Here is a 13,127-nt window from a genome sequence, read left to right as displayed (position 1 = left end):
GAGAACTTTAAGAAATATGGGCTCTCCTCTAGTAATGCAGATTTCACATATCTCTGCTCTTTGGCGAGGGCCAGACAAAAATTTTTCTACATCTAGATCAAGTTTGCTATTCAAGTAGCACTAATGTAGATTACAGGCTTTCATGTCACTGTCTCTAATTTTTTTTTTTTTTTTTAAGAAATCAAGCATAACCTTGAATATGTCATGCAGAAAGCTGCTTGTAAATTATGTGTAGAGACTGTAGTGGGTATTTACCTGTTTCACCAAATTGATAATGCAGTTTTGCTTATGTAACTGTGCAGAGTTCAGTTCCTACAGTCAACATCCCTTATGTTAAAAAAATACTTGTTTTTTCAAAGTGTTAAGCTGTTCTTGAACTTTTCTGTTTTGGATATCTAACAAAATCTGTTACCTGTTGCACTACAACTAATTCTTAATATCTTGTTAGATGCTTTTTGATACTTGCGTTTTGGTTTTGGGTTTTTTTTACTGGAGTTAAAATGTTTTGAAGTTCGGGTTTGCCACATTCTCATCTTGTTATGTTGAGCTGTTTGGAAAGAATCTTAAGTTCTCATTAGAATGAGAAAATACTTAAATGTTTAAATGGTACAGCTGTTATCTAGCCTCCAAATAGAAGTAGCTCTTGGAAAGAAATATTTTGACCATGCCTTGACAAACATAAACCTGCTCATTTTATACAAGAATTCATTGTATGCTTGAGGCATAGAGTAAGGCAAAAGCAAGTCTTTTGCATAGCCTAAAAGAAAAAAATCTAGCTATGTTGTGGCGGGCCAGACTAGCTACAGTACTTCAGTCTGCCATTTGGTGATGTTCTATTTTCCCTGAAAAAGATTGCACAAGCAGTAGAAAAGAGACTTACTTCCCACATCATATTCTAGGCTGTAGAGTAAGCACTTCCAGGAAAGAGCCTGTGACCTCCTTCTACCCAGCCTGATTTTTCTGCATAGACCTTCGGCTTCTGAGCCCTTGCACACAACAGGAAACTGCTCCTATCTCAAGGTAAGGCAGGAGGGTCTTGGTATAGAAAAGGCAAATTGTTCTGCAGGTGTCTGAATACTCCTTCAGGGCTTTGTGTTTTACCCCTAGAGGGCTCCCTCTTTCCTTTGGCCAAAGCAAAACAAAAAGCAATAGGAAAAGATACATGATGTTGCCCATTGCCACAAATTGTTCAAAAGAGCCCTCTGCATGCTGTGTCATTCCTGTAATATTTTCATCTTGCAGGTAGGCACTGGAAACTGAGTGGGAAAAGTTTCTTTGCATGGTAATTCCTTCCTGCCTTCCTGCCTGCCTCCCTCCCTCCCTGTATCTTTTAAGAAGTTAGAGTGTTTCTGGCACTAATTCTGTGATTTGCTTTTTACTGGTTAAAATTCAAGTACTTGGTTCAGGCTGGGGTACAGCTGTCCAATACCAGATCTCTGATAATGGCCAACGGCAGTAATTCAGGGAGAGTGCAAAAAGCCTTTTAAATGGGAGGCAGGAAAGAAGTCATTCATGTAAAGAGTAGGACTTAAACAAGTATAGGTTAGAATAATATTTTTTTTTGCACCTCTTAGTCGAGACTAAAAAAAATCTGAAGCCTTGCTTCTCTTTATATAAGACATAAAAGGTATTTCTCTGTGTGTTTATCAGGCTATAAGAGATACCTCTCTTTTAGTCTACAGCCCAGTTCCTTTACGAAACCAAGTTCTGGTGTCAGTGTGGGGAAAGGAAAAAAAATTTTAACAATGGACGAGAAGACACTTCAGGCTTTCTGTATAATTAATTATAGTAATTTAAAATCTTGTACAAAGTCTATGCTTGAAGAAGTTCTAAGTTATAATTAAGCCAAGCTGCTAACGATGGATCTAATTGTTGGGTTACAGACAGGCGCAGGTAACGCGAGTTGGGCCACTGACATCAGATATTTCACCCAATTGCTTTCTGTTGATGCAGCTAATTCCACCCAACTGTTCCAGCAGCTGGAATGACCGGCATGGGCTGAAGCGTGGATGCATGTCAAGAGTTTTCCCTGACAGACTTAACTGGCCAAATGTCATTGGGTTTTAAAGGTACCGTGTCCTTAGTGTTGGCTCTCAAAAGACTCCCTGGAGCACAGCTGCTTTAGCACTGCTCCTGTTGAACCCCTGCTATTGAGGGACGCAAGATGGGAGAATTAATTAGACACTGAGATGGCTCTGCCAATTCCCCCTTGCTATCGTATCAGTCACCTGAAGTCTTATATCTTTCTGAAGAAACGAAACGTTGCAGTTGAGGCAAAGGTCAAATTCAACAGCGTAGGCAGGCTTTGTTGTTGCATTGGTGAGTCTGCTTTTAAAAACAAAAAGTAATCCTCTCTCCGTCCCACCCTTCAATGGATTTTCATCTCTTCAAAATGTTAGAAATACCAAATCATACATGGACGGACCTTCCTCTTACTACAGATCTAAAGCTGATTGCCTGTACTGGTGATTGATGAGGACACTAAAGTAAACATCAAACCCTAGTCATTCAGTATTAAGGTTACATTTAAAGTCTAAGCACAGTGTGTTTGGAAGTTACTGGCTGAACCATTGAAACAATGTTCCTGCTATACAGTGCAGTGTATACTAACCAGAAGATTCTGAGGAAAGCATTTCAAGTGCTTGGTTTTGGACTGACATTAAAACCTTTGAAAAATAGTTTAATCTAATTTTTTCCTCCCATTATGTTCCTCCTCCTGGAAATGTTTGTAAGGCTATTTTTTTCCTTAATTTTAGCATCTCAATTTGTGTCTTGGTTTTGTCCACTTTCTAAGGTAAAGAAATTATGGATCTGTATTCTCAGTCGTAAGCCCCTTTGTAACTGGTGGCTTTTACTTTTTTGTTTATTTGATAATGCTAGCAAGAGATTGGAAAGTGGCTGTCTTCTGCAGAGTAAAAGAAACAGAGAGGGGTTCCAAGCAATTTAGTATTTTTTACTTTGAAGTAGTTTAAGAAAAGGTTAATAAATAAATCCTAATACAAATACTAATGAAAACTGTTCACTTCTTCCCCCTACTAATAATCACCTTTTATAATGGGAGGATATGTTACAAAGGCCTGCCCCTACCATTAGAAAATTGTCTTCTAATATTTTCTTGTTAATGAAATTTTAAGTCAATGAGCTATTCCCAAATAGCAATTGGCCAAGCCAGGATGTGCATTAGCAGGCTAATGGCAGGCATCCTGCATTGCTGAAGGCTGTCTCTCTCATGGCAATCCTCTAGGAGTTGGCTGCATCACTTGGAGCACTTAATACTGCTTCTGCTAAAGCACTTCTTGTGCTCCCATTGCCTCCTTTGGGAGACTACGCCATTGACTAATAGATCTCGCTGTCAGGAAGTGTCTCCTGTTCTTCACTCTTACTGATCTCAGTTCCAATATATATAACTGTAACTTCTTTGACTACTCTTTAATGAAAAATTAAAAAAGAAAGGCAGAAAGCCATCACACTTGTATAAAAAATTGAAACTAATCTATTTTTCAGTCTTCGCTATAAAACTTGTAGAACTCGGGTTTTTAGTTAAATGCTGCCTGCATACATTTTGGGCTGATGGCAGCAGGATCTGGAAGTTGGCTAGCATAACTCCACTCATAAACAAAACTACTGCGACTTTGAGTCTGTTAGTGACCAATGTGTGTGCCTGTGACATGTACAAAAGCTGGCAGCTAATGAAAGACGAGTTGAGCTGCTCGCGGAGCTGCTCAAGGGAAGTTTGTGAAGTTACACAATGCGCTAGTTGAGATGTTACGGGGAAGCCAAGGGCTGGGGGTGTGGCAGGGAGACCACCGGGGCGGTGTTTTGCAAGAAAAATGCTGTCAGTACAACAGCAGCCTGCAAAGCTCTCTGGCTTGGGCAGTGAGAGCTGCTTGCAGCCATCGCCAGCCGTGGAGAGAGGCTGGTGTGCAGGAAGTAGCCAGAGAGAGGTTTTCACAAGGACCTGTTGTTTGGTTGTTTAGATTATATCAGTGTTCAGGCTATTGAGAGGGATTTGGCCTTTGGGTTTTGCTTTCAGCTTTATTTATTTTTGCCTGTTCTCAATTCTCTTTGTGAATACCAATATTCTGAGTCACCCAGAATGATTTCTGCCTTCATTAAAGATTCCTTCCAGCTCCCCTTCAACTGCCTGTAGGCTGTTGCCTGCCCCTGCCTCCCCCTATGCACTTTGCTGCACATATTTAGCTCTCAGTATTCCATCACTCCTCAACTCCTGCAGCTCTAGCAGTCAAATACCTTCAACCATATTAATCTATATTGTACCTTTGGTTCTTTGCACAACTTGCTTTCTTCACCTGACCTGTTCTGTACTGTCCCTGCTACTTCTGAAACATGTTTTCAAGCATTTAAGATACGGTATGAGGCCATAGTTTATCCTAGGCCTACAGCAGCTGTGCTTAGAGCTGATCATGTGAAATGGTTAAACCAGGAAACTGGGCATCCAGACCCTTTAGTCTATTTCTGTTACGCTGCATCCTTCTGTGTCATCCTGGATAAATCTGTTTACCTATTTGTGCCTTTGTTTCCTTGATATACATTGGTGTTTAAATTGTCTATGGTATCTACACCAAACAAACAGGACTACGTTTCTAAAAACCAAAATTAAAAGATGTGATATAAAAAAAGAAGTAATTGTATAGTTCTTTAATGGGTATTCCTACATGAATTGCTGAGCTCTGTGGCACTCTAAAGCTTGTGTATAAGAAATTCCACAAATCAATAAGGAAAATAACCTGGAAAGGAGGATGGGTCTCTTATTACAGCACTAAGTGTCGATACTGTAGATGTCTTAAAGCTAGTTAATGACTGTCCCTAATGGTACTCAAACAATGTACATTAGCTTTTTTCCAAAGTCCAGATGAGCTGCTCAGAGCTCTCTTAATGATGCGAATTATTTAATGCTCATTTGTATGCAGTATGCTCCTGCTTTGAAAGTACTTCACAGAATTCAAGCCAAATTCAGCCTTGCAGCTCCACTGAAGTCAGTGCTTCTCTGTGCATTTGTTGTTCGCTTTTCATTTTGTTTTTGCTTGAAGAGTTAACTTCTTGTTGTGTTGATTTTATTTTTTTAAAGGTAATATCTGCAAAAGTTTTTAGTTGCCATTCTCTCCTCCCAGTAAAGTAGCTGTAAGTACAAATGCAGTTCTGTTGATTCTCACATTTCCCTCTTAACCCCTGTGAAAGGAGGACAAGCTAAGCAGAATATAATTTTTTTGTGTTCTTTTCTTTCCACTACTTTGCACCTCCTAAGCACGGTTTTGGTGATATCTGGCACTTCTCCTAAAAATCATCCTGCAAAGAATCTCTGCCATCTGATGTATGCAAGTTACTGAGTTCCTCTCTGTGGCCCATTTCTGGATTAACACAACATGAACTGATGGAGGCCCAAGTTGTGTGCACTTCTGCAGGTTAGTTATGCTCGGTATAATGATGTCAGGATGCACTTTCTTATGGCTGAGAGCAATATGGCATGGGGGCCTGACCTGATATTTTGAATTCAAGTAGCTGCTGAAAGGTGGAACAGACATTCTTAGTTCAGGCATATACTACTTTTTTAGTGTTGGACTTCATAACCGCAGTATTCTTATAATGTAATTTTTAACTCCATCCCAACTATGTTTTTAACACACACATTAAAAGAAAATAAAAAATCATCTGCTATCATATCATTCACTCCCCCTGGGTAGTGGGTAGGGGCGTAATTTTCAGCTTAGGGCATAGACTCACAACCATCTACTGCCTGCAGGGAGTAAGTGGGAGTAATGGAAAAGCATCCTTTCTAGATGTGCATGTCACTAGAATGGGAAGAGACGTTTCTTGTCAGCTGTTAGATATTTGCTGGCAGCACAGGGATAAGTAGTGAGACGTTCATTTCCAAGCTCCACAGCAGATGAATCTAGATGCCCTGTTGCCCTATTTTATGTAATATTGTTATAGTATATGACTGCTTCCCGTCTCCCTTTCCTGAAGTACTGTCCTCTGGCTCCTGCCTATGTTCATCTTGATGTTCTCTACAGCATAGCTCCTTCCTCTCCCTCCCCCCAGCTCCTCCCTCCCCACTGCTTGCCAGTCCTTTGGGCCTGCATCTCTTCCCTCTCTCCTGCTGGGGATGGATGTAATCCCCGGAGGAATGTGGCCCACAGGCCCCTGCAGGACTTGAGCGTGTGACTCTGGAGAGCCTCTGATGGTGAATGCAAAGCAGGAAAAAGAAATCTCACGTCACCTGGCAGCACAGGGAGGGAAGAGCTGGGGGTTTGTGGGCTGTTCAGTGTGCCTGGCTGTCCAGCCAGCTTATGAGACGAAAAATAGAGGATAGACTTTTTGGCTGCATGTGCTATTTCCATATTCATTGTGTCTGGGTGATGTATTTCTCTGCCTGTGGTTTTAATAAATATCTTTCATAGCTACTTTCTGCTTCAGTCCCCCTTGGGATAGCTCTTTCCAACTCAGCTGCATCAGTGTGCTGAAGATGTTAAGTCCGAGTGTGTGGAACAAAGAGGAGAGAGAACTTCATGTAGAGCATCTAAGAACGCTTTAACTTTAACCATATCTCTGTGAAGCTGCTGTATATTACATAAGCCTCACCTGCAGTTTAAGTTGCACAAAGCTCTCTCACTTAATCATACCAACTCTACTTCCCTTTCCCTTTCCTCTTTGTATTTATATGTCCACAGAGCATTCAAAAGTTTTGCAAGGAGAATCCCAAGCTACTGCTAGGACCCAGACTTGTGTTGGTTTTTAATAAGGCTTTGCATGTAGGATGTTGCTGTGTTTTAGAGAGTATCCTGGAAACTTCAACAGGGACGTAGGGGAGAAAAAAAGATAAAGATCACAATTCTGTGTTTGGAAACTGAGTTTTGTCCTATGTAGTAAGTACCCGTCTTAACCCTGCTAGAGCAGAACAAACCCCCTTTTCTAGCAGAAACCAGAGTTGTTGTTAACTAATGTCTTGCTGAAAACTAAGTCTTTGCCATCTGTTCCGCCCCCTCACTACGAATGCCACTCTCATTATGTTGATTATGTAATTAAAAATGAAAATATATTTTGGTAGAGTGCTGCATAGGCATCTGTGCTGATTCTCCTGTTCCTATTTACCGTCCCCTGCCCCCCATAAGAAAAGGAAAAGGCGACAATTGTTTGACTGCTCGGTAGCTTTATCCTGGAGCTGTGGTGCTGGCTGCCAGGCTGGTGCCATGTCGTGGGAGCAGCCACTTCAACCCTGCTGCGTTTGAGCCGCAAGTCCTTTGGAAACCCTGGCTATTAGGTTCATGAGAAATCCGTGGCAGGAAGCAACCCCTTAAACTGAAGTTGCTTTAAGTTCTTGTGAGGGGTTAACTTGAATCCAGAAGAAGAAAAGTGAAAAGAAAGAGTCCTGGTTACTTCATAAGCGATAGCATGACCTCTGAGATCAGCCAGGCTGCTCCTGTTACAAACATGGCCTCTGTCTATCTAAGGGTGGAGGAAGAGAGAAAGAGGAGGGGTAGCTTTCCTGTAAGTGGGTTAGAGCAATTACTGAGGTCTTTTACAGCAAATGAAGCTGTCAGTGTGAGTCACATTCCCTTTTTTTTCCTCACTGCCAAGTTTTAGGCAGTAACCAGACAGAGGGAGGGAAAAAAAGGGAAAAGCAACAATGGAGAAAAGTTGAACTGAAACAACCCTTCATTCGGGGTATTGTTTGACATTTTAGTTCTGATTGTACGTAGAGATAAAGGGTCTATAAATATCCTGTCTGCTGAAATTCCTTATCACAACATCGCCTGTCAGCTGAACAAATAGGTTAGGTTCTCCAAATAATACATAATTACATATGTAAATACAAAATCACTGATTATATCCCTGCACCACATGGAATGAAGGCCTGATCACTGGAAAGGACATTAACCTTTTCTGTTTTACTGAGAGGTGCCCCAGTCTCAGGAAAGCAAATGGCACATACAGCTGTTACTGCTGAATTGGTGCGAGCTCCAAGACTGGGCTGAAATAAGCAAGGAGATATTTATCTGACTGACTAGACTAGATGAAAGCATCTTCTGACAGTTTTTGAAAGTATCTTAGCATTTAGTTCTGTTTAACAAATGGCTGGAAGGTTTTCTGCTCTGCTTTAGAGCTTTTAATGAAGCATTGTGATTCCCATTGTGGTCAATTGTTTGACACTTTTATTATTACTGGTATGCATAGCGTTTTTTAATGTTTGACAGCTGGAGAAAGAAGTATTTTGTGCATTCAAACTTTTAGCACAAAGCTGCTGTCTTCCATTCTGCCTTTGTCTTTTATTCTTGCTGATGCAAATCAACGAAAGACAGAACTGATTAAATTACATTTGTTTACTTTTTCCTTGGAGATAATAAGACACAGCCTGCCTTTTATAAAAGACAGAGGATGTGAATGTTTGTACAGTATTTCTAGAAAGGGGTTTTTTTTCTTACAATATAAAGGCATTTATTTGTTTCTTATATCTTGATTTATCAGATAATGCGCACTTCCTAATGTATATGGATTAAGAATAGAGCAATAAATGACAGTTAGCAATGGATTCCATTTGGAAAGCTTCTATCTTGTTATTTTTATTAATTCAACAGTATAAATGATCAGACCACGTCACAAAACAAACACAGCAAGACGCTTCCATCCTTCACAGTAGGACTGCCTCTGATCATTACTATAGCTGTACAAAAAATTCCCCTCCAATGCAGGCTTTAGGTTTATACATACGCAGTTGTTATTGGGTCCTGGCTTCAGTACGATGGTACGATACTGGAAAGAAACAAGCACTGAGAGGCAGGGCTGCAGAAATAGGATACCCATGATTGTTTTGGTGAGTAATGCGCATGTCTTGTGGATTGTGTAATACTTTTTTTTTTTTTTTGAACACTTGTCCTGAGAAAGGAGGCCTGCGTTTGTCTGTCTTGCTTGTGCAGTGTGTTTGCAAGGAAAAAGATCCTGGATCAGGAGTGCCTTTCTAGAGGTCAACAGCTGCTTGTGAGATGGTAGGACAAGGTCACCAGGAGCATGGAGAATTAAAGCAGAAAGATTTGGGGAGGGGTAAATGGCAGAAACAGGAGAGGAAGAGGATGAGCAGAAAGGAGGTGGTAAGGAAGTAACTATAACACTTCCCTCACAATTGTTTTTTCCTGCATTTTTCCAGAAGAGAAGAAAGTGTGGAAAAGGATGGCAAAGGCAAAAGAAGTGTCTGAAGACTTCTCAGTAGTGTAGTCAAACCTCCCTGTTTCACAGATGAAACTAGACTTAGGGAGCAATATCACGTGGCAGCTGAGCCAAATCTAATGGACTGCTGGTATCAAAAAGGACACTTCTGCTCCCAGCCCTGCTGCTTTCTTTGTACAGGTCAGGTGCTTCTCAGGCCCTTGGATGAGCTCATGCAGCTCAATAAACTGTAAGAAAATGAATTCACCAAAAAATATACCAGCCCAGGAAAGGAGGAGAGTTGGACAATGTGAGAATGGAGACTGTAACTGCAATGAGTGGGAGAAGTACAGACGTCAGATTTTTGCTGCAGATTTGGGGTGTGCTGGGGGACGCCTCGCTGCTATTTTATGCCTAACCTCTCACTTCACCTCCTAGGTGATGCTTTCTTCAAAAGGGCATGAGATGAACACAGCCTGATCAGGGAGGCTGACTGGATAGGTGAAGGGGGGCGATCCACATGGCAGAGAAGGTAATGAATGGGGACTGCAGGAGCCCAGGAGGATGTTGTCATGGGTAAGAGTAGTGGAAGAGGAACCAAGGAGGAAAGACGACGTGTTCAGAGTGACTACAGAAGGTTGCTGCAGCAAGCACCAGAAAAATGCTTGAATAGAGAGCAATGATCCCATCTTCTTAATCTTAAAGGGTTTATTCTTGTGTATCCATGTAGCTGTCCCTGAAGGAGGAGTCCTGCTATTGAAATTGAAAAAATGAAAAGCTGGACATGAGCCAGCAATGCGCGCTTGCAGCCCAGAAGGCCAACCGCATCCTGGGCTGCATCACAAGCAGCGTGGCCAGCAGGTCAAGGGAAGTGATTCTCCCGCTCTACTCTACTCTACTCTCGTGAGACCCCACTACTCTCGTGAGACCCCACCTGGAGTACTGTGTCCAGCAGTGGAGTCATCAGCACAGGAAAGACATGGACCTGTTGGAGCGGGTCCAGAGGAGGGTCACAAAAATTATCAGGAGGATGGAACACTTCTCCTGTGAAGAAAGGCTGAGGGAGTTGGGGTTATTCAGCCTGGAGAGAAGTCTTCGGGGAGACCTTATTGCAGCCTTTCAATACTTAAAGGAGGCTTATAAGAAAGATGGGGACAAACTTTTTAGCAGGGCCTGTTGTGACAGGACAAGGGGTAATCGTTTTAAACTAAAAGAGGGTGAATTCAGACTAGATATAAAGAAGAAATTTTTTACGCTGAGAGTGGTGAAACACTGGCACAGGTTGCCCAGAGAGGTGGTGGATGCCCCATCCCTGGAAACATTCAAGGTCAGGTTGGACGGGGCTCTGAGCAACCTGATCTAGTGGAAGATGTCCTTGCTCATTGCAGGGGTGTTGGACTAGATGCCCTTTAAAGGTCTGTTCCAACCCAAACCATTCTGTGATTCTATGAAATTGGGATTTGATAAGAGGACAGCTGCTGCATTTTTATTATCTGTGACAAGCAGCAGTAAAAGCTGTTCAGAGTTCATGATGGAAATGTATCTGTATATTGGCATTCATCCAGCTGCACTTCACAAAGGTAAATGGGACACGAGAGTGGTACGCTGCCCCCTTTCAAGCCATTTTCTATAGACGGAGGTACTTTGCCTCTCTGCGGGAAAGGCCGGCACAGCTACTGTGCTAATAAACACTAATTTCTCACTGCAGCATATGCACTTCCCAGACTCATAAATCCAGGCAACTTGTAGTTGAAAAACAATTAAATATCCACATACATTTCCATACCACGGTCTGGTGCACAAAGCATAGGCCTAAGTGGCTGGACATCTGCTGTCTGCTCTCCCACACTTACTGTTTGGCAGAGCATAATCACTTCATCTTACCCTACTGCCATTAATGGCACCTGTAAAATTGGATGCAGAGAATCATCCTACAGATATTTTGCCATATCCTTTAAAAAGAGCAGTGTTCTCTATTAGTAATTTTTGTTTGTTTGTTTGTTTGTTTGTTTTAGCAGCCTTTATTGTAACAGTCAAGAATTCTTTTCATTGCTGTTGGTCTTTCTCTCGGGGATTTCCAGGGCAGGGATTCAGCCTGGCTCTGTTAACATCAGTGGGAAATGAGACATCATATTGAAAGGTTAGTTGAGATGCAGGACGCTGATAGATCCTCACAACAATTTTGTGTCACTTGTACAAAACCCAGAGACTCAGTAATGCAGTAAGATAAAAGTAGTGCTTGATTACAATGGATGTATTGCAGTTAAAAAAGGCATTTCTTATCATTAGGCTCTGCACATCTGGAGTAATAACCACCATGTGCCAGGTAAGACAACCATAATGTGAGCCAGGTAATTTTAACGTTGTTAAAATTTTCAAAATCCAAAAAGCTACGAATGTCTTAATTACTAATTTAGCTAGATCTCGTGCTGGTGGCTGGAGGGAACATCTTTCTGAAGTTCAATCTTTCCCCTGGTCTAACTGATAACAGTCTATGTGGCAGAGTTTAAAATGTTATAGCCATTTAAAGAAGTAAGAATTGTATACAGTCGTTTCCCATCTTGATATTCTGTGCAGCAGGGTTACCACACGGAACTGTGGTTCAGATCTTCCCATTTGTCCCTGAAAGCTTGAACAAACAGATAAGCCTTATAGTTTGCTCTGAACTTAGCGAGCCTCCCTCAGTGGTGAAGCTCTATGAAACTCAAGGCCTGTCTTTGCATTGCTGTTGTACAGTTACCTATCAAAATGCTTATTCCCGATAGAATTGGCAGAAACCTTGAATTTCCTCCCTGATCCCCACCCTGTGCGCCTGTCAGCTGCAGACCAAGTCCTAGCCATGATCACAAGAACATCCTGAATCAGGCTCAATAATTTGCATTTCCTTGCCAAAGATCTTACCTGCTGGGGGTGCAAATTGCACTATCAAGGTTGCTGGTGTTGAAAAATCTGCATCCTTCTGCTCCCCAGCTCTACGTTTTCAGGCTAGGTTAATTTATCCAGAATTAATTGAGACAACAAAGCTGTCAAGTGAGAAAGGCCACACAGCGAGACAGCATTGCTCGGAACATCTGCACAATTTGTGTATTTGATTAGGTACCTCAGCACTTGCAGATTATTGTTGTTAGAAGCAAATCTTACTTCTGCCATTTTCATATAAGGCTCTGTGCTGTAATTCTGCAGATGTTTGTTCTCTGTATACCCACATTGTTTACAAAAATGACAAATGCTGATAGTAAAAATTACATTTGCTCATTCAAACATCTTGAATATTTACATATAAGAAAAATCATATGCCAGGGGTCCAGTGACCTAATGAGAGATGCAACATTTTTTTTTTCAGCAGGAGGTGGATGGGGCCTTCAAAATCTGCTTCTCTCACACAAATAGTCCCCTGATATATATAATGAAAACCTTCTTCTGTTTATGATGATAGATGCCACAGGGGGTTGTATATTTGGATATTATTTTTTCTCTAGGAGTGTTTATTAACAAATGCTTGAAAGTTTTATGATGTGGAGAAAACTGTATCTCTCATGATAAACAGGAAGCGCTCAGAGGTATTGCATTACCCCTGTAACGCAACACAGATTCCAACTGCTTGGCTCTTTTTTCAAAATACTGTGACACCACTTCCTTCAGGAAATCTCTCTCATCTGCACAGCTCTTATCTACTATAGATATGCAAAATTGCAAAAGAAATGGTTGTTTTAAAAATGAATGATGATTCATCAATTTCAGACCGTAGAAACAGATGCCTGTAATTTATATAATATCTATTAAAAAAATGCAGTACAGACTCTTTGGGCTCTCAGGTCAGTGGATTGAACAATGTGCGAGGAGAAGAGACTGATAACCTTCCCTTCCCTCCCACAGCACAGGTGCAGCTTAGAGAGCAAAGATGAAGATTTCCCTGCAGGTGCTTGAAGTGTCTCAGCCATAAATCTGGCGGTGCCTCTTCTGTGGTT

This window comes from Pygoscelis adeliae, unplaced genomic scaffold (genome assembly GCF_000699105.1).
Source record: "Pygoscelis adeliae isolate BGI_AS28 unplaced genomic scaffold, ASM69910v1 Scaffold358, whole genome shotgun sequence".
NCBI classification, from domain to species: domain Eukaryota; kingdom Metazoa; phylum Chordata; class Aves; order Sphenisciformes; family Spheniscidae; genus Pygoscelis; species Pygoscelis adeliae.
The sequence above is the reverse complement of the archived record's forward strand: the minus strand, read 5'-3'. Positions refer to the sequence as shown.